At 38.4% G+C, this 24,782-nt stretch overlaps 1 long non-coding RNA gene and 1 pseudogene across 2 annotated transcripts in view; one reads left to right on the top strand and one right to left on the bottom strand.

Annotated features, from left to right (window-relative positions):
* The window catches only part of LOC143678884 (transforming protein RhoA pseudogene), a 35,884-nt pseudogene extending 35,745 nt beyond the window's left edge, over positions 1 to 139 (top strand).
* LOC143678814 (uncharacterized) overlaps positions 1 to 18,420 on the bottom strand; it is a 461,187-nt gene extending 442,767 nt beyond the window's left edge. The window contains exons 1-3 of one of the 2 annotated variants that reach the window (XR_013173441.1): positions 18,244 to 18,420; positions 9,179 to 9,331; positions 902 to 1,147 (exon numbers count right to left, since the gene is read on the bottom strand). This is a non-coding gene — a long non-coding RNA (uncharacterized LOC143678814). Of the gene's footprint in view, positions 1 to 901; positions 1,148 to 9,178; positions 9,332 to 18,243 lie in introns of those variants that run through there. The other variant, XR_013173442.1, reaches the window with a different exon arrangement.
* Between the last annotated feature and the right edge of the window lie 6,362 nt (positions 18,421 to 24,782).

The raw sequence follows: 24,782 nt of genomic DNA on the forward strand, positions 1-24,782 counted from the left end.
TTTGGCCCAGCTGAGTAATCTGAATTACCAGAGTCCTTTAGGAGCAGAGGAAATTCGGACATACAGAAAGCGACAGAAGAGCCAGGAGCCACCAAGTCAAGGGGACCCAGAAGGGAAAGGAGGAGCCGTCACCCTGTGATACAGGACAGAGATGCAAGCCAGAGAGTAGCAAGGATTGCCAGCAAGCCAGCACCAGAATAGTACTGAGGATGCTGGGGAGGAACATCACCTTGCTGACACGTTGGTTTTGGACTTCTCCTAGCTTCAAAACAGTGAGTTAATAAATTCCTGTTTAAGCCAACCCATTGGTATTTGTCACAGTGGCCAGGAAACCTAGGACACTCAGTAGCTCTTCTGGGGACCTATTGAGAAAAGCTGACACATCTTCTTTTCTACCACCTTCAATGGTGAGGCAGCAAAGGAGTTATGAAGACTTCTTTTCAAAGGTTTATGCACAACCTTTCTCAGGAAAGGAAAATTAGAACTGGATAGAAGGAAATCTAAGCAAATCTCCTCTCTAATTTTATCTCCCTCCACTGGTTACTTTGTCTTTTGGAATTTGTCGTGAACGTTTACAGTAGGTTTGGACCAACAAACATGTTTTTATGGGAACATCTGTAATTGTAATATTTCTGTGTCTATCAGCACAGTGTTTTTGCCTTTTATATTTTCTTGATGCTTTCTTTCTGCATTCTCTCTCTCCATCTCTCAATCTTCTGCCTTTCTCTATGTATTGATCAGCCTCTGCTCTCCTCAGGAATATGTATGTCCATTTATTAATTTCACAGTAATAAACTTTAAGGGTTCCACTTGTCACCATGACCCCATGCATGATCAGAGGGAAAAAAATATAGTAGAAAGGAATCAGATAAAACAATCTTACTCAAACAAAAATGCAGCCCAAATCACTTTTCATTCAGCTTCTATAAGAAATTTTAAACTAGGAGCCAGAAAGGACATAGTAACAAAGCGTTTTCCATGGTGAGTCAATGGCCCTTTCGGGAAAAGATGATAATTGCATTCTTCTCCAGGCAAGTATGACCTGTGTGACTGGCAGGAAGCATGAGCTCTCTGTGACCTGAGAAGCATTGCCAAGGTGAGGTTGTCACAAGGCTGAACTGTGAGTCAGCTGTTTCTCCAGAGCCTCCTGACCACGAGTTTTTATTTTCAAGAGAGAGAGAGAGAGAGAGAAAGAGAGAGAGACAAAAGTTAGATTCCCCTTCTTAGATCCATTAAAAACAAGCAAACAAAACATAAAACAGTTTCTTTTGTTCCAGGGCTTAAATAGAATCTGATTTGAAGGATATTTAGGTGTCTCTCCATTCCTAAGCACTGAGGTATAAACCTCTTTTCCAGAGCTTTGCCCTCCATCAATTCAAGGCAACAACAGCTCTTTCCATCCCAGACTACAGAGCAAAGTTTCTCATCTCTGGTTATATCAGATTTCCTAGAAATTTATAATTCTCTTCAATTAACACTCTGTTTTTTCCTCAGGATATTATCTGTGACTACAGACCTCCTTGTCATTTTGTGTTCTTCAAAGAGGACTTCAACATCTGGCTAAAAGACCTCCTGGCCACCCAAAAAACTACCTAGGATACCAGGGAGATTCAGCTCCAATACCAACATCAATCCAGTGTCTTCAAAGTACAGTTCCTTTACATGTTTGATTTTTATGATTTATTACATCCTCTCCCCTTTAGCACCTCTGTGGGCTTGCATTTTCTGAACTAACCCTTTATTCTTTCATATGCTTTGTTCTGTTATTTTCCTACATATCTATGCTCTGATATAATCATGATCTCCAATTCCTTGGCCCCTCTGTTCTCTCAGCCTGCCTGGCTTCTACCCCTGCCTGGCTTCTCTTAATTCATAATCAAGATAGTTAGCACAACTGTATATCACAGGGTCTTTGGGTTGGAAATCTGAATCCCCCAGTCCCTTGTTCTCCTGCCTACCTCTTATAGTGCTGTCAGTGAACCACAGTATACATTCTTTGTCAACTCTCCCACCCCTTTCTCCAAAGCAGCTCTTTCAGTCCTTCACTTTCCTTCATAACTTCCTTGCCTCTCATCCAACCTCTCATCCTATGAGGAAATGGAGGCTGTTAGATTTCTAACTTTGGCCCACTGCTGGGAACTCATACTCTTGCAAATTTAACTGCCACTTGTAAGGACTCCCAAATCTGTACTTTCATCTCCAGCTTGTTCCCTTCACAGATATTCAAGTTCATGAATCCAATTCTCCAATGAAAATTTCCTGTTGATTGTTGCTCATTTGCCTTAAAAATCAACATGCCCCAAACTGAACTTATTTCCCAATTTCTAGGACCAAGAGGGAAAATAAACTTGATCTTGTGCTCAAACTTTGAGTTAAATCAGCAAAGAAAACAAGTAAACAATGTAAAAACTGTTGAAAGATAGAGTCAATAGGACTTAATTACCAATTGGGTATGTGGCAAGAATGAAAATCTAGGATAATCTTCTAAATTTGGTTTGGGTGACTTGGCTCATGTGGTTTCATGAGAAAAGAGGGGATAAAAGAGGAAGAACTCATTTGGGGGCTAAAAAAATGAGGTCAGTCCTAGACCAGTAAATCGGAATGCCTTTTATATCCAGAAGGTAGGTAGGTAAATGAAAACTTGAATTCAGGTAAAAAGATCTGAAAGTAAAAGACACATTTTGAAGTTAACAGCGTAGAGATGTTAGGAGTTGTGGAACTGGGAAATCTTGCCCAGAAAGTTATTCAATAAGGAAAGATCACGGGTAAAAGCCTAGGGCGCACCCTTGTTAAAGAGGCATATTAAAAGAAGAATCTTGAAAACGAGATTGAGGAGAATGTGCAATGCACAACTAAGTTGGGTAAGCAGTTTAAGTATAAAGAAGTAGTGAAAAATCAGATACCAAAAAGAAGCCAATAAGAGAAGTACTGTTCAGTAACCATTGCACTTGGTAATTCATGAGGTATTATTGACTTTGGCAAAAGTCATAATCGTGGAGAGGTTGAGGTACAAGGCAGATTTTAATAAAATAAGGAAATAAAGAAGGAATGTACATTTAAATGGGAGAGAAACACATACTACCATCTATATCATAAAGTAGACATTTAGAGAGCTGTAATACAGCAGAATATGTTGATGATGGACTGTGGGAGAACGAGGGAGAAAGCAGTTCGTAATGAGTTGGGCAATTGGGAAAGGTTCATTGAAGAAGTAGAATTTAAGCTGGTTTTTAAAGAATAAGTAGAATTTGTAATCAGCATTATTGAAGTATAATTTAGAAACAGCAAAATGCACCCATTTTAAGTGTACAGTTCAAGGAGTTTGACAAATATGTACACCTGTGTAATCACCACCTCAGTCAATATAGAGATCATTTCTGCCATTCCAAAACATTTCACTATACCCCTAAGGAGTTGACACCCACTCTACCCATTGCCCCAGGCAATTACTCCTTTGTTTTCACTCACTATAGTTTTGCTTGACTTATAATTTCATGTAAATAGAATCACACATGTGCATTCTTTTGCTCAGCATAATATTTTTGCAATTCATCTGTGTTATTGCATACATTAGTAGTAATTTCTTTTAATACTGAGTAGAGTTCCATTGTATATCATAATTTGTTTAGTCTTCCATTTGTTGATGAGCACTTGGATTGTTTCCAATTTGTAGCTATTGTGAACAAAGTTGGAATAAACATTCATGTGCAAGTGTTTAAGGTGACATGTATTTTTATTTTCCATGTCTACATACCTAAGAGAAGAATTTCTGTGTCATATTGTAAGTGTATGTTAACTTCATAAGAAACTGACAAACTGTTTTCCCCACCAAGTAATACATGAGACTTCTAGTTGCTCTATGTCCTTGACAACACTTGATGTTGTCAAGTTTTTAACTTTAGCCATTCTGGGTGCTGTGCAGTGGTATCCCATTATGGTGGTCAAGTGCATTTTCTGTATATTGAAAATCCTGTGTTTTTTCTGTAGTTTGTTTTATCATAATGTCTTTTCAGAATCAGTTTGATGTTAGCCTCATTAAATGAGATGAGTATATCCCATCCTCTACTTTTTGAAAGTGTTTATGTAGGTTCAGTAATATTTATTCCTTAATTGTTTGAGGAATAATTGATAGAGTGAAGCCAACTGCGACTAGAGTTTTCTTTGTGGGAATGTTTTAACATTAAGTTCAGTTTCTTTAATAGATACAGGATTATTCAGGTTTTGTATATTTAAGTCAATTTTGGTAAGTTAAGGTTTTCAGGGAATTTGTACATTTTATCTAAATTATCAAGTTTATAGATAGAAAGTTGGTGTTAATATTCTGTTAGCCTCTTTGATAGAGCTTTTATTTGGAAATATTTTAAAGTATATGAAAAATTGCAAAAGTAAACATAATTCAAGAGAAACCCAATATCCCTTATTCAGATTTACCTATTGTTAAGACATCATTTGCTTTATCATTTGCCCTATCTATCAATCTAATCTATATGTTTAATCTATAAGCATTTTTCTGAACAATTTGGAGGTAAATTACATATGTGTCACTTATCACAGCCCTTTACCACTAAATACTTCAGTGTTTGTTTCATAAAAATAGGGATATTCTTTTATATAACTACAGTACAGGTATCAATTTCATATATTTACATTGATCAATACTTTTATCCACCATCACTATTTCAATTTGTCTCTTAATCTAACAATATTGCTAACTTTTTCCAATACTGTTTAGGATTCAGTTTAGGGTTAGATATTGCATTTGGTTGTTCTATCTTTTTAGCCCCTGTAGTCTGAAACATTTCCACAGCTGTTCCTTGTCTTTTATGACATTTTTGAAGGATAAAGTTCGCCCAATTTTTTAGCAAAATATTTCCAATTTTATGTTTGTCTAATATTTCCTTGTGAATAGGTTAAAGTTAAGTATTGTCAGCTAGATATTTTCTCGGTAATACTGTGTCCTTCTCAGGTTATTGCCTCTGGGAGCAGTCAATATTCATCTGTCCCTCATAGGTATAGTTAATTTTGATCACTGGTCAAGTTGTTGCCTGATTTTTCCTTTGCATAATTATTGTTGTTTTCTACCCTCGCAACTAATAAGCAGTTTATGGAGCGATAAAGAGATACTTTAAGACCATGCAGCTATACCATTTCTCATCAAAATTTCCCCTAGTTTTAGCACTCATGATGATTCTTAACTAGTCTAATATTTACCATGATGATTTTCTAACTCTAGCATTCCCCCCGCATTTGGCAGTTAGCTCTCAGCACTTTACTGTAAGCAAGAGAGCTCCTTCCCTTCTATTCTCATCTATCTTTCTACATATCTATTATTGGTAGGAGTCATTAACTCTAATTTTTCAATGGCTTGTAATTCATGACTATACTTAATTATGTTGATGCTTGGACTGTCCCAGATTTGGCCAATGGGAACATCTTCAAGCTGGCTTTTCTGAACCTGTGACATACCCCCATCATTTTTATTTAGCACTTCCATTTTTTGCTGGCATAGCCAGGTGTTTCAGATCCATCTTGTATCTATCCTGACCCACACCAGGAATTAGATGATGGTTCCTTTCTTTTTTCCACATGGGCAGGCCACGGGAATCTAACCCAGGTCTCCGGCATGGCAGGTGAGAATTCTGCCACTGAGCCACTGTCACACTGCCCAACTTGGTTCCTTTTAGGGGGATAAAGTATTAGAGACCAAGATCTGGGCACTAGGCTTTCTCATTTCACTGGAGTGTCTTTTCTTCTTCACACTTTCAGCAGAGAGAGCTAGGGAATGAATTTTAGTATACACACACATGCCTACATATGTATACAAATATGTCTATAGTTACACACACATGCACACATATGTGCACATAAGCATATTTACAAGTTTATATTACAGATTTGAGAAATTATGAGTTCACACCAATACTTTTAATTTCTTCATTGTCTCATTTAAAGCTTGATGACCTTAAGTCTATTTTGGTATCAAGATTGCAACCTTTCACTTTTTATTGTTTCCATTTCTTTGGTAAATCATTGATCTCTTTATTTTACCCTCTGAATTGCTGTGCTTTAATGTATATATTTTTTATAGAATAGAGTTGGATTTTACTTTATAAGCAAATTTAAATTCTTTTTCCTTTAAAAGGCAAGTTAAGCCCATTTATATTTATTGATTAATTGTAGTGTTTCATCTCAGTTCTGTCATATTGTTCTGTGTTGCAATTACTATGCATATCATGTTATGTTTACTGTTTTTCTCTATTTTTTCTGTACTCTTGTTTTCTTTTAAAATTTTCTGTTGGTATATACGAATATACATATTTTTATTCTAGTAGCGTATTTATTTTCTATTGCTACCATAACAAATACAGAAATTTAGTGGCTTAAAACAACACACATTTACAGTTTGTTTATCAGATGACTGAGATGGGTCTCACAGGGCTAAAATTAAAATGTCTGCAGGCCTATGTTCTTCTGCAGGATAGAAGTGAAAATTTGTTCCCCTGCCTTCTGCAGCTTCTAGAGGCAGTTTCTTTCCTGGGTTCCTGGCCTCTTTCTTCCATCTTCTAAGCCAGCAACATTGGGCTGAGCCCTTTTCACACTGTCATGTCTCTGGTTTTCTCCTCCAATTCCCCTTTCCACCTTTAAGAACACTATTCATGCTAGTCATTGGAATTTTAGGAATTGATTTCCAATATACTTAGGGTAATGAGAGTAATTTTCTAGGTTGGACTTGCATATGAATGCAAGTAAACCTTAATGCAAGAGGTAACTTGCACAGGTAAGAGAAGGCAATGTTTGGTTCTGAACACAGATTTCCCTATGAGTTATTCCTGGATGAACTTCCTCTGGGCAAAAAGCACTTAGGCATTATACAGTATATTTGTCTTCATCTTGTAGCTCAAAAGTGACTGGGCACATATAGTTAAGATTTCTTCCTCTTAAAGCATCATCAAACACAGTGGACTGGCAGCATATACAGGGAATTCTAATCTAAAAAAAAAAGTTTTTATTATTTTCTTTTATCCAAATGTTCTTAAAGCAAAGAAGGCAAGATGTTATATTAAGTGTTTGGGGATCTTATACCAAATTATGTATTAAATGTGAGAACTTCAGGGAGACTTCATTCACCAAACTCATATTTATGAATGGAATTCCTCGAAGTGTGTTAAGACTTGAACTGTCAGTGAATGTGTGCTTCAGGCATTTCTAGAACTAATTAATTAGTTAATAAACCTTTTTTTTTCTTTTTGGCACTTATCCAGGTAATACATTCTCTTTGTTGTATAGCAGGATTAGAAATGGTGTATTTTACTTCCTATTAAATTTTGCTTTTAATGTGGAACTCCTTATATTGCAATACATGAATAACTGGTATAGCAAGGTAGAGATACTCACTTTATGTTGGTGAGGGGGTATTTTCCTAGTTATTTGGTTCTGGGTTTTTTTGGTGGTTTTAGTTAATTTTGTCCTTTAAAAAGCAACATGGTTATTTTTCCCAGTTCTGGGAACTGGATCATACTGTTTCAAGTACCTGGATTTCAACTCCTGAGAAGGGCAAAAAAATAGTATAGTTTGCTGAGGAGTCTTTTTATAGTCTCTTTTCACTTTTCTACCTAATACTAGTCTAGGTTTATACATGCTAAAGAGGGTTTCTTTTTTAGGGTCAAAAGAAAGGAGAGACAGGAAGCTGGAGAAGGGACTGGTGGCAAGGTATAGACAGATAGGAAGAAGATTGGCCCTGGAGTTCAGACCCGAGTCCTTTGCCTGAGTATGGTTCTACTGCTGGACACAGCCTGTAAGTACCAGAGCCTATCTGGAGAGTGTCCACATTTAGGTGCCTGTGAGGAAAACAGGACCAGAAGGCAGACCTCTATTTTAAATTCCTTCTGCTAAAACAAATACCATGCAATGGTTTGGTGGTTTTGAGGCCAGAAGAAGTCCCAGATCAAAGCATTATCAAGGCAATATTTTCTTCCAGAAGACTGTCATTCTGGGGCTGGCTGTTGGCAACCCTTTGTTCTTGGCTTTTCTTTCTCATGGCAATACACGTGGTAGCCTCTATTGACCTCCCTGGGTTCCGTTGACATCCAGCTTCTTCTCATAGCTTTCTCTCTTTCTGTGGCCTTCCCCATAAGACCTACAATAATAGGATTAAGACCCATCCTGATTTATTTGGGTAAACTGAAGTAATCTCATTAAAATGTCCAATTTACAATGGGTTCAAACCCACAAGAATGGATTAACATTAAGAACAGGTTTTCCTGGGGTACACACCTCCCAGCCACCATGGACACAGCTGGGGTAACTTTCTCAGAGAGTGAAAAGTATTTTGACTGTCACCCTAACTCAGAAATGGAATCTTAACTACTGTTTTAGTTTGCTAAAGTTGCTGAAATGCAAAATACCAGAATTGGGCTGGCTATCACAGTGAGGATTTATTAATTTTACAAGTTTAAAGTTCTGAGACCATGAAAATGTCCAAATCAAGGCATCACTAGATGATGCTTTCTCCCCAAAGACTGGCTGCTTGTAATCCTTGTCTCTATTACACGGCAAGGCATGTGGCACATCTGTTAGTCTATCGCTTCTCTCCCAAGGTTCTTTGCTTTCAGCTTCTGGCTGCTCCATCTGTGGTTTTCTTTCTCAGCTTCTGTGCCCTTCTCTTTAGCTTCTGTGACTTTTTACTCTGTCTGTTTCTCTGAATTTCATCCTCTTATAAAGGATTCCAGGAAGATTAAGACCTACCTGGGGCACATCTCAGCTGAAATGACTAATCAAAAAGTCCCACCCTCAGATTTATACCCGCAGGAATGGATTGACTTTAAGAACATGATCTTTTGGGGTCCATAATGTCCCCAAACTATCACAATCACCAATTATCTTTGTGAATGGGAACCCCAGGACAGCACTGAGAGCAGTGAACACCACCACAGTATTCATATTCAACAATCCCCTTGCAAGTGCATGGGAGGGTCAGTGGCAGAATGCTTACCTTCCGTGCGAAAGACCAGGGTTCAATTCCTGGACCATACACCTAAAAAATGAAACAAGAAACAATACCCTTGAGACATGAGAGTTTACTCTATAAAGTTACTGAGGAACACACCAGAATTAAGTTGAAGGTGCCTACATTAAAGACGGCAAGGAGTGACTAAAAAGAAAACTTTAAAGATGTTACCATTAGAGGGGGGTTTCTGATTAAGTTAGGGAAGTCTAGTGGAGACATAACTTCTTTTAAATGCAGGAACTTTTTCATTGTCGATTCATTTTGAAAGCTGCTTTGCTCACCAAAGTCTGGAAAGGCTACAGTCATGGGCAGATCACAAAGTTCCTAGAAGACAGAATAGAAAGTCATAGATTTGAGCAAATGAAATGAAACCATTTCCAGGGTAATTCAGACTGGAAGTATTTTCAAGAGGGAAATTGGTTAAGTTCTGTGCAGTAGTAAGAACTAAAATTGCTATAATTAAAAAACAGCAGTAGATGAAGTTCGGTACTCAAATACTGAATTTTGAGCAATTTCAGAGACCAAACATTCTCTGACAGTGCTTTAAATGCTCTGATTTAAGGAAGCAATATTTTACTGTACACCAGTGTGGACCAACGCACAGGCCACTCATTTCCTTGATTTTCCCATCTTTATTAACCTGTTTCTCCATTGATCTTCAGTCAACCTCTCCCAGAGACACACTCGGAATCTTTCCTTCAACAGACCTTGATGTCAATTTCAAACATTTCACTCTTCAACCCACCATTTCATTCTTCTAGCCCATTTAAACAGGCTCTTCACTTGGAAAAACTCTTCTTTTACCTCATTAAAATCTCCTTTCCATTATGTCTTCTATTTGTTTCACAACCCATCAGCTTTTATTCTGCAGGTCTTTCTTTCACTAACTTGGATTCTCTTGTCAATAATTTAAATCAATTTTTTGGAAATATTCTCTTATCAAAAGCTCATCACCTTGGGCATTGGAGTGCATCCTCCCTTGCCTTCCCAATAACTTTACATATTATTCAAATGGCTGTATTGACAAGTGAATACCAAATGACAATCTCAGCCAAATTTCTAATCTCTGTCACAGCAATCTTTGTTCCTTCTTTATTTGAACCAAAGCACCCTTTCCCACAAGTATCTGCAATTAAAAGATGAAGATCTTTTTCAAAGTATAACTATTATTATACATATAAACATCAAGTACTTGCTTTCTAGATTTTACTTTACGTACAATATTAAAAGGTCCAGTAGACTAACACTTCCTATCCATTATCAAACTTACTCTTGACCCTCTGGTTCCTCTAGTCACCAGATCTGTATACTAGTAAGAAATACAGCATTTGATTTGTAATTAAATGCAATCATTTAAACCAAAAAGGCAGAGGATTTCTTTGTTAGGGAATTCAACATGCAGGAAGTAGGTCTTTTTATTCTCTATTTTAGTTTGCTAGTTGCGGGAATGCGTTATACCAGAAACGGAACGACTTTTAAAAAGGGGAATTTAATAAGTTACAAGTTTACAGTTCTAACGCTGTGAAAATGTCCAAATTAAGATATGGCTAAGAAAATGCCCAAGTTAAGGCATCCAGGGAAAGATATCTTGGTTCAAAAAAGCTGATGACAGTCAGGGTTTCTCTCTCAGCTGGAAGGGCACATGGAGATGTCTGCTAGTTTTCTCTCCCGGCTTCTTGTTTCATGAAGCTTCCCCAGGGGTATTTTCCTTCTTCATCTCCAAAGGTCTCTGACTGTGTGGGCTCTGCAGCTTTTTCCAAAATGATTCCCTTTTAAAGGGCTCTGGTAAGCAACCCTGTCTTGAATGGGTGGAGACACAATTCCATGGAAACCATCTAATCAAAAGTTACCACTTACAATTGGATGGGTCACATCTCCATAGGAACAATAAAAAAACTCCCACCCAGCAATACTGTACTGAATGAAGATTAAAGAACTTGGCTTTTCTGGGGTTCACAATGGATTCAAACTGGCACATTATGCATCAACATAAAAAAAAGTGTAAGGAAATGGAAGTGGAAGATAGAGTTAAGTTAAGTAAAAAGTTTTCTTACTTTTTTTTGTTTTAACTTCAAAATATATTTTTAAATACTGTTTTGTTTCGTTTTCACTAGTATGGCTAACATTATCTCTACTTGACAATGTAGAATGGTTAACCAACCTGATCAGGATCATATATTTAGTGGCAAAGTCAAGGTCTAGATGTTCAGTCCCGCATTAAAAACAACCTCCCTCCTGTCAATTAAACAATACAAAAAGTTAAAGAAAACAGCAAAAAAAAAAAAATCAGATTGATTGCAGAGAAAATAAAAGCTAAATTAGGCCATGCTGACTTCTTTCTTCCGATATTCCTTCTTGTTCTTCTCACTCCTCCAACCTCACAGTCTTCTACCAGACACAGTAGCGGGAAGAGACCCTAGAGCAGTGAAAAATATATGGAATCCTAGCCCTGATTTTCTGTCCTTGGAATCACACACTTTCCAGAATATGAAGGTGAGCGCCACAGCTCTATCTCCTGTCCCTAAGCCTGTGGTCTCTGTGTCTCTGGAAGGGGCATAATGATGGGGTTGGCACAGCCACCTCTGCACCCTCTGAGCACCGTGGTGGGTCCCCATTCCCTGTGCATTTTGCCAAAGTGCTTGCTGTCAATGCTTAACCCCTCTGCAGAGGGGGAGGGAGGGTGGCGATGATGGGGGAGCCGATTATGGCAGCTTCTTGCTGCAGTGTGCAGAGTGGCTGGGTTGTCATTCATTACTGCCTCATGTTTAGCTGCAGTATGCAAACCACTAAGGCTGGGAATAATCGCAGCGGAGAAGGGAATTCCTGACAGAGGCAATAAAGCACCTTCTTCTTCAAGAGGTGCCACTGCAGGGTCATAGAATTTGCATGCTCTTCCAGTTGTGCCTGGAGTTCAGGTTATTAATTATTATCCAAATCACCCTCCTTGTTGCCTCTGAGCTCTCGTTATGGCTGCAAATATAGATACGCTCAACTTCCGCCCCACCATCCCCATATATCATGGCACCACTTTGTTATATAACTACTGAGAGCAGAAGCCCATCAGAGGGACTTTAAACAAAATAAAAGCCCAGCGGAGGAGTGCTTTCTCTTTGTTTGGCTGAAAGCAGACGGTGGTAATGTAAAACGCCCTCACACCAAAGTCCAACATCCATACTCATCAAGTAGATGTAGATTTTGAGATTATCTTCTGTCATTTTGTCACAATGCATTTGCTTTGTAAAGGGCAGGATCATGGGGAGTGTTGTTCCCCAGGTTCAAAATCAGGTCCTGCCTCAAATGGAAATTTCAGAGCATCTCAGTAGCAAGAGGTTAACCTGATCATTGTTGTTTATTGAGGCCCATTTAGTGCCTTTCACAAACCTCAGAAGCTTTATGGAATTCAGACTGACCCCATAACTCTGCCTGCTGGTGAAACATGGCTGCCCTTGTCTCAGGATTCATCTCTTTTATAAAATCACCAGCAATCCAACAATAAATGATTTACTTTAGAATAGTGGGCTGTCTCCTTGCCCTCCGGACCCATCTCCCTCCTCCCAGCTTCTATGACAGTCCCCACCGGGTTGGCCTCCTCCAGTCCCCATTTCCAGAGGAAGTGCCAAGAAATCCAAACTTCCTACACAACCTTTTGAAGCCGACTTCTTTTACTTGCAAATTGGAACAACTATATAATATACATTTATAGATTAAAATTCATTTTCATATATGTAAGTAAAGGATACTGACTTTTATACTAAACCAGACTAAATGTGCTACATTTGATGCTATGCTTAGCAGCTATATAAGTATTGCTATTATTTTAAAATGTTTTAATAATACGTATATCTAGTTGATGACAAAATTTCTTCAATAAAGGCCAGTACCATGGGAAATTTGCATATATGTACATATATATGTATATGTATACATATATAAAATATATAAATTATGTTATATATAAATTATTACAGTAGCCTGAATGTCTCTCTCCACCTTCATTTGTGTATATGTGCACATGTGAAAGTATACTCCATAAATAAGATTTGAGTTCAGTAAGTATTTGTGCAGTTTGCTCTGGAATCTGTTACTATATTAGTTATATTAGCTCAACCTAGGCTCTCCAGCAATCAAGATACTAAAGCAGTAGACTGTTCTCCATTTTACTGGGCATTGGATAGGTAGGACGTCTCAACAGATAGATTCACCCCTTATGAGTGTTTAGATTTCATAAAATTATATCTTACCCATGCAATATCTTTCCCTTTTTAGCAATCAGAAATAACCGTTCTGCTCATGGGTACAGGGAAACTCAGAGGCAGCAAATTGAGAGCCAGACTATTTTAACTGTAAGACAATCGCTTTTCCACTTCTTCTAAAATATCCCAACTTGACATTGGAAGCATGCAAGGGATGTTGAATGTTTTAGGCTTTCTCTAATGAAATAGAAAAAGTAGAAGTAATATTTCCTGAGCACTGACCACTCACCTGGCATGATATCTTAATCTTAACAACAACTGTTTCCAGACATGTACCATTCTCTTATTATAGCTGAGTAATACGAAATGAAAAAATGTTCAAAAAACATTTCCGAGTTGACAGTGAGCAGCAGAGCATGGATTTAGTCCTACATCTACCCAGCAAAAGCTATGTTCTTAAGCCACAATCCCATGTTTCCTCAGCGAGTGTCACACTTCAAAATACTCATGCTGCAATTGTTTAAACATCTTCATAAATTCCTGTTTGGGAATATCTATAACAGCTATTACCCTAGTTACAGAAAACATCAGTATCATTGCAATATTGTCACATCTGGTTTTTGACCCAGAAATAAACCCTATCAGACTTAGTTCCAAATACCATCTGACTGTTTTTAGGAATGAAAATCACCATGGAAGCATGCAATTTTGCACCATTAAAAATACTAAAAACAATTCCAAGAGGGGAACCTCACAAATGCTTCAAACAATGGCAGCATCTTTGGAGTCAATATATTACTCATTTGCTTGTCTACACACATCCTTCACATCTTGAATTGCTCTTATTCTTGGCCATGTATCCATCCCATCTCATCTTGTTCCAGCTTCCATCCTCAGAAAGGAATCTGGTATGTATGAAAAAAATAATGAGGGCAATGAAGGAGTTTGACGGCTGTAGGTTCTCCCAGAACAGGGTTCTGATGGTTCCTGATGCCAGGCCTGGGAGGCAAAATAAAGGGATTTGAAAGTCAGTTCCTTCTCTCCCCCTCATTCTCTTCTCCACCCATCATATTTCAGAGTGGCAAGAGGAAACGGGGCTTTCTACATTGTGCTATCTTTAAGTGCTGAGCACATAGTTTGTCAGCATCGAGAAGTTATAGCAATAATGACTAAGGACCTAGGATATATTGGATTCACAAAGAGCAAGTCATGTCACAAAAGCCCCATTTATTTCTTTGATAGTATTATTAGGAGGCTGTATTAGGGAAATGTGTTAGACCTGGTGTAGCTGGAGTTCAGTAAGGCTTCTAACAAGCTCTTTCATGGTACTCTGTGGATAAGGAGAAATATGAACTGTGCATAAAGTAGACAGATTAGAAAATTTGTGAATGATAATTCCAAAGGGTGATGATTAATGAATTACTGCAGTTTTGAAGGAATTTCTAATGGCACCTAGCCGAGGACTATCCTAATCAACATTTTTATCTACAGTATGAAGAACGCTGGTTTGAAGAAAACACTCTTTGTCAAACTTGTCCAGCAATGCTCTTACTCTAGGATTTCTTTAATTCACATATTTTACAGACTATATCTGGCTCCTTTTCTTTCTCCTCTATTTTTCCCTTCACATTTTGGGAGGGATGGCATGTATAATAGTGAAAGAATTTGCACCCAAAATGATCATTTGCTATTCAGCTTTTCGTCCTGCTATACATGTAACTGATGATTTTCACATATAGGAAAGTCCCCCATGGGCATATTCAGATCCTCATGCATCCCAAAACAATGTTGTGGAGAAATGAAACACCTGATAATTCATAATTGCTAAAATTATGATGCATTGTCAAGGCTTGACTAAGACATGTGAGAATTCAGAGCAGGCACACGATTTGACACTTCTTTAAACTGATATTCCTTACTCATTTGTTCAACATTTATTTATCCACTGAATTCTACCTGGGGGAATGCAGAGTGAGACCGCTGGTAATTACCCCTCCTCTTTTTTTTGTTTCTCTGATCTGTCCAAACTTGCTAATCTGTTTAGCAAGATGAAGGTCTTCAGTTTCCTACTTGAAAAATCAATAGCAATCATCTACTATTATGCGTCTACATCCTACTCGGCATAACAAAAAATTATTAATCACATTTGCACATTCCCTCAAAAGAAATGCTGGTAGATCTTTCCTAGTAATGTTTTAGGGGCCTCATAGACTAAGATCCTGGGAAACATCAGGCTGGTATCCCATCTCTGTGCATTAGTCAGAGTCCCACATTTCCAAGTGACCATAAGATTTATCATCCAAATCGGGACACTTCTGAGAGTAAAAGGAGAAACTATTAAAAAGGTTGTTAGGACAGCAGAGGAACGTCCCCAGGTCAACCGGGATAGTCAGGTCACCCTACTAATAGGGACTGCAGAGATAAAGAGATTATACTTCAGGGTGGATACCAGGCTTCTTTGTTGTAATCCACCTTCAAGCAAACCCAGGGCATTTCTCATCTATGAGGTCCCATACCAGCTCCTGAAAAACATACCCTTTTACTCATCTCCTGGAGGAAGCACATCTCACAAGCAAAGCAGCTCCCTCTTTTGCTCCGCCCTCCGACTGCGACGAAACGTAAATTTCTGACTTCAGTCTTTCCAAGGGGAGAATCAGATACCAGAACGCCCGTCAATAGCTCCATAGGGTTCTTTTGCAGGCCTGTTCACCTAACTTGGAGGTAAGGGGAACACTCCATCCCGTATTTTAGACTGGAGGTATGGGCTCAGCTAAGGAACGGAAGCCCAGCTATTGGTCACTATCATTGCAAATCCTATACAGAGTGTCCATAATCTCACTTTGGCATGCAGGCCCGTTTGGTACCTATTATTTCTTTCTTGGCCTTTGGGGTTGCTACTGAAAGAAACATCCTAGTTTAACATGGTGTTATGCTTTTGTAGACTGTCATCAACCTACGATGAAAGTTTTTAGAAATTACACCTTGAAATTTTCTTTTACAAATGTCTTTGGTAACATCACTCACTACAACAAACATTGTTTTTTTTTGCAGACACTGCTAATTACCGATCCAATATCCATTTTCTCTTTCATCCTTGGTGACAAAATTCTGATTCTATTCATTGTAGTAGTGGGCTAGCTAAAAAAAGATTCATATTCTTCAGACATATTTGAATATAAGATTGACAAGTGTTCTGTTCTCTGAGATGTAAGTGGCAGCTGTTGGATGAGAGTTTTTAAAAGGGGTGAACTTAACTCACGCCTCCTTTGGCCCTTTCCCCTTCTTTTTGCCTGGAGTACAAACATGATGCCTGGAAGCACAGGGGATATCTTGAAACCATAAAGATGAAACCGTGCAATAAGGACGGTAGAGCAAAAAAATAACAGGAGGTAAGGTTCTTGATTATATTATTGAACCATCGTCCAGCCTTAGATAGCCTACATACGAATGTCTTGTTACATGGGGCAACTAAATCCTTTATTTTTGTAAGACACTTTCTGTAGGATTTTCTGTTACTTGCAGCTGAATGCATTGCTAGCAGTGTTGTCTGAGAATATCAGGGGAAAATCTTATTTGATCTTTCTGCCTTGAGTAAGGAGATCGTAAAAATACCATGGTGCATATAAGCACACACTATTCTGAGAAAAACAGGATGTCCCCTATTGTTTCTCAATCCAGCTCCCATAAAGAATCACCTAGGAGAGGGGGCAACAATACAGATAAAGTGAAAATGAAACGGTGCTTCACTAAGACCTCCCTTTATATTCAGTTCAGAAGGGTGTTCTGTTTTGTAGCCTAAATTACAAGATCTTATATAAAGTCCCACGTTCTCCAATAAGGTCAGAGTGTGTAGAGATATGAAATGGATTCATCAGACTGAGGATTTGTTCCTTAATTTATTCAATGATGCACCTCTTATGGGCCAAGGACTGCTGGAATGGAGAAGAGGTTGAGAAAAGTATCAGGCTGCCATGGCATTCTTGTTTTGGCAGCAGAATTGATGCCCTCAGGCTGTATCATTAGCTTTTGGGATCAGTGAATTTATAGGAAGGGGGGTTTACAAAAACCTTTTGAGGTCCTAGCAAGAAACATGCATGTGTGTGAAATGTGAGGTGACAGATGTGAGACAACTGGGTGGTGGATTCTGTCAAACTGGCAAGTGCAAGGAATGAACAACTATACTCTAGAAATACCCTGCCATCCCCCCATCCCACCCCAAGACAAACACGTGTAGGGCCTTCCAAAGACAAATGAAAAGCTTGACTTTTTTGCTTTATTGAGATGTCAGCAAAAGAGACAGCAATGGGATAAAATGGAGCGAAAAAATGTGGAGAATGTCTCTTGCTAGCTGAGGGAACTATTTCATGAGACCTCAAGAAACCACTCAAGTACTTCAAAATTTAATTGAGAAAGAACTGAGAGGGTCCATATCTTCCACTATTGTTGGAAGCCAAGGAAAATAATTGTGCTATTGTTATGATGTTTGTGTCCTCCGACCTGACATGGTGTGGGAATTGCTTATTTCACGAATATTTTTTGTTCTTAAATGGATGGGTGATAAAGTACATTTATTTATTTCAGACATCATGGTTTCATTCATTTTGGACCACATTCAGCACAAAGAGCTTGATCAATAAGTTTTTGGTAAACTAATGAAGGGACTTCAATCATTTCTGATAGTAATAATAACAACGGCAATTCATAATAATAATAACAAAGACTTATTGAGTGGTTATTGTGGTTAAGATATTAAGCAGGGATGATCTCTACTTTTTACTGATGAGAAAATAGGCGTGTGTATGGAGGGGGTATATAAACTGGCCAAGCCACATAGCTAATGTGGCAGACCCTAGAATTAAAACAGAAGCAGGAGTTTCTTTATCTTTGTTGTACTGCCTGGGTTGAATTTAAGCACTTCTAGATAGCATAATCTAGAAATTCCACTAAAATAACCAGTATTTCTGAAAGAGTTTGAAAACTAGTTCTCTGACAGCGCTTACCAGCTAACTCCATCTACACAATCACAGAATAACTTTGTTTTACCAGTTTCTCCAGCAAGTGGCTCTGCGGAGTGAATGGCTGATATAGATTTCCTACTTGGCTTTTCCTTGGGAGGGAGTGAACAGTAGGAGAAATACTGCCTTATGCTGTGAACCAGTGCTGGGTCTGAGGATGCAGGGGAGCAGGGGACAGGGGAATCATGCAGGAGCAGCAGTTGCCTTAAGAGCAAGCCTGTTACAGAGAACAAAGGAAGATTCCAGGACAGCATTCCAAAGGCAAAGGGTGCACTCTTCCTCAACCCCCACCCTCAACACGCATGTTCTATAAACCAACTTTAATGCCTGCAGGGGCTGAACTTTTTGAGTCCTGGCTGAGGCTGACTTCTAGGAACACAGCGTATTATGGTTCTCCCAGGAAGGAAGCTCATAATGCAGTTCTGTTGTAATTTATTCATCACAATTATTCAAGATGAAAATAAGCTCACTATTTGGCCACACACACAGGTTACACATAAAAGGCTTCAAAATATCAGGAAAGCAATTTCCTGTGGGGAAATAAATCATGGACTCTATGGCTTCAGCCCCTGAACCTGGGGCTGGGGTTGGGGGTGGGGCGTGTGGATGCGGTGTCCTTTGAGTCTTCGGACTTTTATTCCAGGGGTCAAATCTCCATTTGTGCTGCCCAAGCTGCCTGTGTAGCTTGTTTAACACAGTGGAAAATGTCTGCAAATACAGAGGAGGTGCCAGTGTCTTCCTCATTGTCATTGGCAGTATCAGTCAAGAAAGACTTTACTTCCTCCAAAGGGGACCTGGAGCGGCCTGGAGATGGCCACTGGGACTTCTAGAAGGATCTAATGCAAATGCAGAGGCAAAGGTGCAGACTGCCCCTTTGGAGGTAAAATTAATTATCAAAATGAAAATTGAAATGAACTCTAAAGCAATTACTAGTTTATGGACACGCCAAAAATAAGATTGATTTCAGATTGGGAAGGAACAAGGATGACTATGCAGTTTATCCATGTATATATTCACTTGGTGTCCAACATCTGAGGCACATCTACTCAGGCACTTCCGAAGTTGGAAGTTGGAGGGGAAAACAGAAATGAACATCCTGGGAGCCAAACGAAGAAAAACTCTCAGTATCCCCTCTATGAACTGCATGGAATAAAGGGCAGCAAGCATTTTCTATTGAATGAATCAGGGAGCATCTTTGGAGAAGCCTGGATTTCAGGATTATTTATAAAATAGAAATAAAGAAGAGAGAAAAAGAGAAGAGAACAAGAAGAAAGTAAAGAACTTCCTAGACCCAGGACAGACTCTGCTGGGATTGTTCCTGCCACTGTGTGATTTTCATAAAATTGATTAGCTTCTCTGTTTCCACATCACTCTAAAAAACAGAGAGAAGCTGCCACAGGAACTGAGAAAAATGATGGTGTGTGGAATATCCTCAATTTCTGGGAAGAGAATTCTGCAGCCTCGGGGACTCTTATTTTCTCAGGACTCCATTGAATGCATATTCAGGGAGACCTGGGAAATCAGGAAGGCCCAAAGGAAGAAAGAGCTGGGTCCCAAATGTGGCTCTCTGGGTCCCAAGAAGGAAGTGAGGCCTTCCAGGGGATTTCGGAGGTGAGAAATAAGGCCCAGCCCTCTGTGGCCCCATCGCTGGAACCTGCTAAGTAAATCATCCAGAGAGGCTGCCCTTGTCCTGCTCCAGCTCTCTCCTCCCGACATATCAGTGATGTTTATTAAGAGATGACAAGTCTATCAGCCCTCATGAGCAGTCTTTCGTAAGGAGGAGATCTTCCCGTACACCCAGGGAGGGTCATCAATCTTGTGCCTGCTCAGAGCAGCTGGAAGTGAACGAGACTCCTGCCCCACCCCCTCTTTCCAACTACGGCTCACCAGGCTCCCTTCTCCCTGCTCTCCAGCTTTGTAGCGCAGCAGGAGGTGGCAAAAAAAAGAGATGCTATTTGCATAAAGTGTTTCTGGTAAAGAGATGGAAACAGAAAAAGGGCAAAAGAAAAAGGCCGCTTTCTTCACTGTTCCTGGCTTTGGGAAGTATATTTCCTTCTAGGAGATGGAATGGGTAGACCTGAGACTGGAGACGTGACTGTGGGCATGCAGACAACATTGTTTATGTTACAGCTACAGTATACAAATGATAGGTGGATTTTATATTATGTATATGAATATTATGAGAACCAGGTTTCCATCTTTCTAACTATCAGATTTGGATGTTCTAATGAGTTAGAATAGACACTGTGTTGCCTTTCCTATATATATGTGCCTCTTTTTTTTTTGTTTTCTTCTTTTCTTTCTGGAGAGAAGCATTATGTTATACCTATCAGCATTTAATAAGAAAGAAAAAGAGCACAGTGTTCTGCATAGGAGGCAAAATTGATACTAGTAACTAGCAATTGCAAATGGACCTCATTGATTATGTCTATTCAGAATTTTATATGTCACTGTATTTTTAAGTCAAATGTGTTACGTGTTTATTTTTCATGTTAGCAGGACCCTAATCTAGGCCACACAGCCTCAAGTCCTGAAAGACACGGTCAGATGGAATAACAATATTTTAAAATTTCATGAAATCTATTGAGGCTTAAAATCAGTTTTTTTGGCACTGGTTCAGTATTTAAACATTTCAATCTTACACATCATAAGGCTCTTTTTATTTTGGGATGGAAGGCAAAGAGGAAATTATTTTTCTGAATCATGAATGCTTCCAAACATTTTCTTGAATCTTGTTCTTTAACACAACATGTGCTTTTCAAAGATTTTGACACTGTGCTTTGTTCAGAGAAACAAGGAAGGTCATGAAAAATGGCTTTTATTCTTCGCATGGCATCTCTATGACTGTAGCAGAATCAGATAGGAATGAAAGATTGGACTGGTTTAATTCACATTGGAAGGTCTATGTAAGACTTAGCTGCTTTTAATTTGTGTCCCAATGCTTAGATTCTGTGATTTGGTTCTGTGAGCTATAGAGGTCTAGAAGTGTTATTTTTACTACTATATTAAGAAACCACAACTAGATAGCTACATATTCCAGCTTAGCTAGGGCCTGCCTTGGTATTGCAAAGTTCCCCGACTGCTCCATGTCACAATCGAATGTATTAGAGGTGTGTGTGTGTGTGTGTGTGTGTGTGTGTGTGTGTAATGGAAGTAAGCATAGCTCACAGCATTAAATGAGTAATGCAACACCAACATAAATGACTATGGTGTGAGAGTAGCTCTGCTCTGGGTGCCTAAAGTAAATCTTGTTACAGTTAAATGTGAAAATGTATTAGTTTCTGATTTTGTTGAGCATCACACTAAACCCAGAACAAGAGACTAATCTTTATAGGAAAATCACTAGGACTTTCACTGTAATAGAAAAAAAAAAGTTTCCAAAGCTTCCAAATTAGTTTATGAAAAAAGATTTTAATTTCTATAAATGATTAGTATCCATTGTTGAATGAAAATATGTGGTTCTGAAAATTATGCTATAACATGAAGAAGCTTTTGTTTGCACAGGGGAGAGATGAGGTACCACTTCTTCACCATTTCAGACTGGTTTTATTTTTTTACCAGATTTATTGAGATACGTGTAATTCACATTATAATTGTAATCAATCAAAGGGTAAAATTCAGTAGCTTTTAATATAGTCACAGAATTGTGTAACGATTATCGTGCTCCATTTTAGAACATTTCATCACCGCAAAAAGAAATCCCCTCCTCCTTAGCAATTACCCCTGATCCCTTCATCCCAGCCAGACATACAAACGCAAAGCTATTTTTTGTCTCTATGGATTGGCAGATTATGGACATCACATATAAATGGAATCACACAAGAAGTGGTTTTGTATCAGGCTTCTTCCCCTTAGCATGATATTTTCAAAATTAATCCATGTTTTCGCATGCATCAGCATTGCATTTCTTTTTGTTGCCAAATAATATTCCATCGTGTGTATCAATTTGTTGTCTAAATCCTTACAGGAATGTATAATATGTACAACTCTAAGGAATGTTTAAGACCCTATTATATATAATGTGTATATATATATATATATATATATATATATATTCATCACTTGTGAATATTCTATAGTATACTGCTATCGCTGATAGTAGCAGCAGCTTTGAATGGTCCCATTGTTTGAATTGCAAGGAATATGGTTTATCTGAGACTTGGGTAGCTTTTTTTTCTAGTCCATTACATTTATAGGAATAATTTTCCACGATTGGGTTGAAAAGAGTAGAGCTTTCTAATAAAACCAAGACTTGAATCTTAAGAGCATGCATTTAATGAAAACATGAAGAGAAAAAGCTAACAGCAGGAACAAACATTTACTGAACTCTCACTATATGGCTTTATATAAGTTATTGAATTTCATCCTCACAACAGTGTTTCAAGATAGCTGTGCTATCCTTAGGTTAAAGACTTTAATTTCTTAGTTCATGGTCATACAACATAACATGGCAGAGCTCAGGCTGCCTGGCTGTAAAGCCTGCACCTTTGCTACAAAGTCTATGCTTTGTGGCTTCTTCTCAATAAATAAAACATAAATTCATATTTAGCTAATATTTAATATGCACCCATTGTATCAGTTACTGTGTTAAGTAATTATCTGAGATGTGGGTACATTTAGGATGTTTTCCATTAATATAATTGTTATCTAATATTACTTAATACAAAATTAATCTTCTCTAAGACTTGATAAAGATTCTTTTTCTTTTCCTTCTTTCCTTGTTCTTCCTCTCTCTTAAAACCAAAACCCTCCATAGGCTAGTACATAGTTTGGGGGTTTCAGCTTGGGACTTTATTTCAAAAGTTACTCTAGAAATTTCTCTGCAAACTTCTGACAGTTTGCAGATGTCCTCTTGTTTTAGCCTCAGCATCAGGTATTGCTGGCTTAGTGTAATAGGAGCAATTGGGTGGCAGGCTGGGCCATACAGATCCCTGGAGATTCTGAGATCCCCAGCTTCCTGAGGGCAGAAATCCTGTCTGCTTGTTCTCCACTTTATGCTTCTGGTGCACAGTAAATGCCCCCAAATTATGTATGTATTTTTTCACTGAGCATGCCTTTGGCACCTGCCCCTTCCCCCTCTTAGCTATAGCTGTTAATATGGATGGTGTTAAACCTGATCCAAGCTGGGTCATGCAGATCAGCTTTGCTGTGATTCTGAAATGTTGACAGAAATACTAGGGCAGGGATGGGAAGTGAGATGGCTCAAGTGGGGGCTCCTGCTAGAGCGGGAACCCTGACCCTTTGCATGTACTTCAATTGTTCCTGGAGTTTTGAATCTCTTCCTTCAGCTTAACTCCCTCAGTGTCTTACAATATAGCCCCTCTTCCACTTCACTTAGCTGTAGTTGATTTCACCAATATATGTAAACTGTCAGATTTAACAGATAATCCTCCTTCCTTCCTCCCACCCTCCCTTCTTTCTCCCTGCCTTCCTCCCCCTCTTCCTTCTTTCCTTCTATTCTTTCCCTTTCTTCTCCTCTTCTTCATTCTTCTTCTCTCTAGTCTCCTCCTCCTTCTTGTCCTGTTCCTCGCTCCCCCATTTCCCCCTCCTCTTAGTGGAGGAAAGCTATTTCTATTCCTTACATTCTGCCTTCATTCACACAATAATTCAGGGTTTCTTTATGTCCTGACATGAAATTCTACAAGTTCTTCTTGTTGCCCCTCCATAGTAAGGCTTACCTACTTTTTTATTTATTTATTTATTTTTTATTAATTAAAAAAAAAGATTAACTAACACAACATTTAGAAATCATTCCATTCTACATATGCAATCAGTAATTCTTAATATTATCACATAGATGTATGATCATCATTTCTTAGTACATTTGCATTGATTTAGAAAAAGAAATAGCAAAACAACAGAAAAAGAAATAAAATGATAATATAGAGAAAAAATAAAAATAAAAAATACAAAAAGTATATTTAAAAAAACACACAGAAAAACAAACAAAAAAACTATAGCTCAGATGCAGCTTCATTCAGTGTTTTAACATAATTACATTACAATTAGGTATTATTGTGCTGTCCATTTTTGAGTTTTTGTATCTAGGCCTGTTACACAGTCTGTATCCCTTCAGCTCCAATTACCCATTATCTTACCCTATTTCTATCTCCTGATGGTCTCTGTTACCAATGACATATTCCAAGTTTATTCTCTAATGTCGGTTCACATCAGTGGGACCATACAGTATTTGTCCTTGAGTTTTTGGCTAGTCTCACTCCGCATAATGTTCTCTAGGTCCATCCATGTTATTACATGGTTCATAAGTTTATTCTGTCTTAAAGTTGCATAATATTCCATCGTATGTATATACCACAGTTTGTTTAGCCACTTGTCTCTTGATGGACATTTTGGCTGTTTCCATCTCTTTGCAATTATAAATAATGCTGCTATAAACATTGGTGTGCAAATGTCCGTTTGTGTCTTTGCCCTTAAGTCCTCTGAGTAGATACCTAGCAATGGTATTGCTGGGTCGTATGGCAATTCTATATTCAGTTTTTTGAGGAATAGCAAAACTGCCTTCCACAGTGGTTGCACCATTTGACATTCCCACCAACAGTGAATGAG

This window comes from Tamandua tetradactyla, chromosome 4, assembly GCF_023851605.1.
Source record: "Tamandua tetradactyla isolate mTamTet1 chromosome 4, mTamTet1.pri, whole genome shotgun sequence".
NCBI classification, from domain to species: Eukaryota; Metazoa; Chordata; class Mammalia; order Pilosa; family Myrmecophagidae; genus Tamandua; species Tamandua tetradactyla.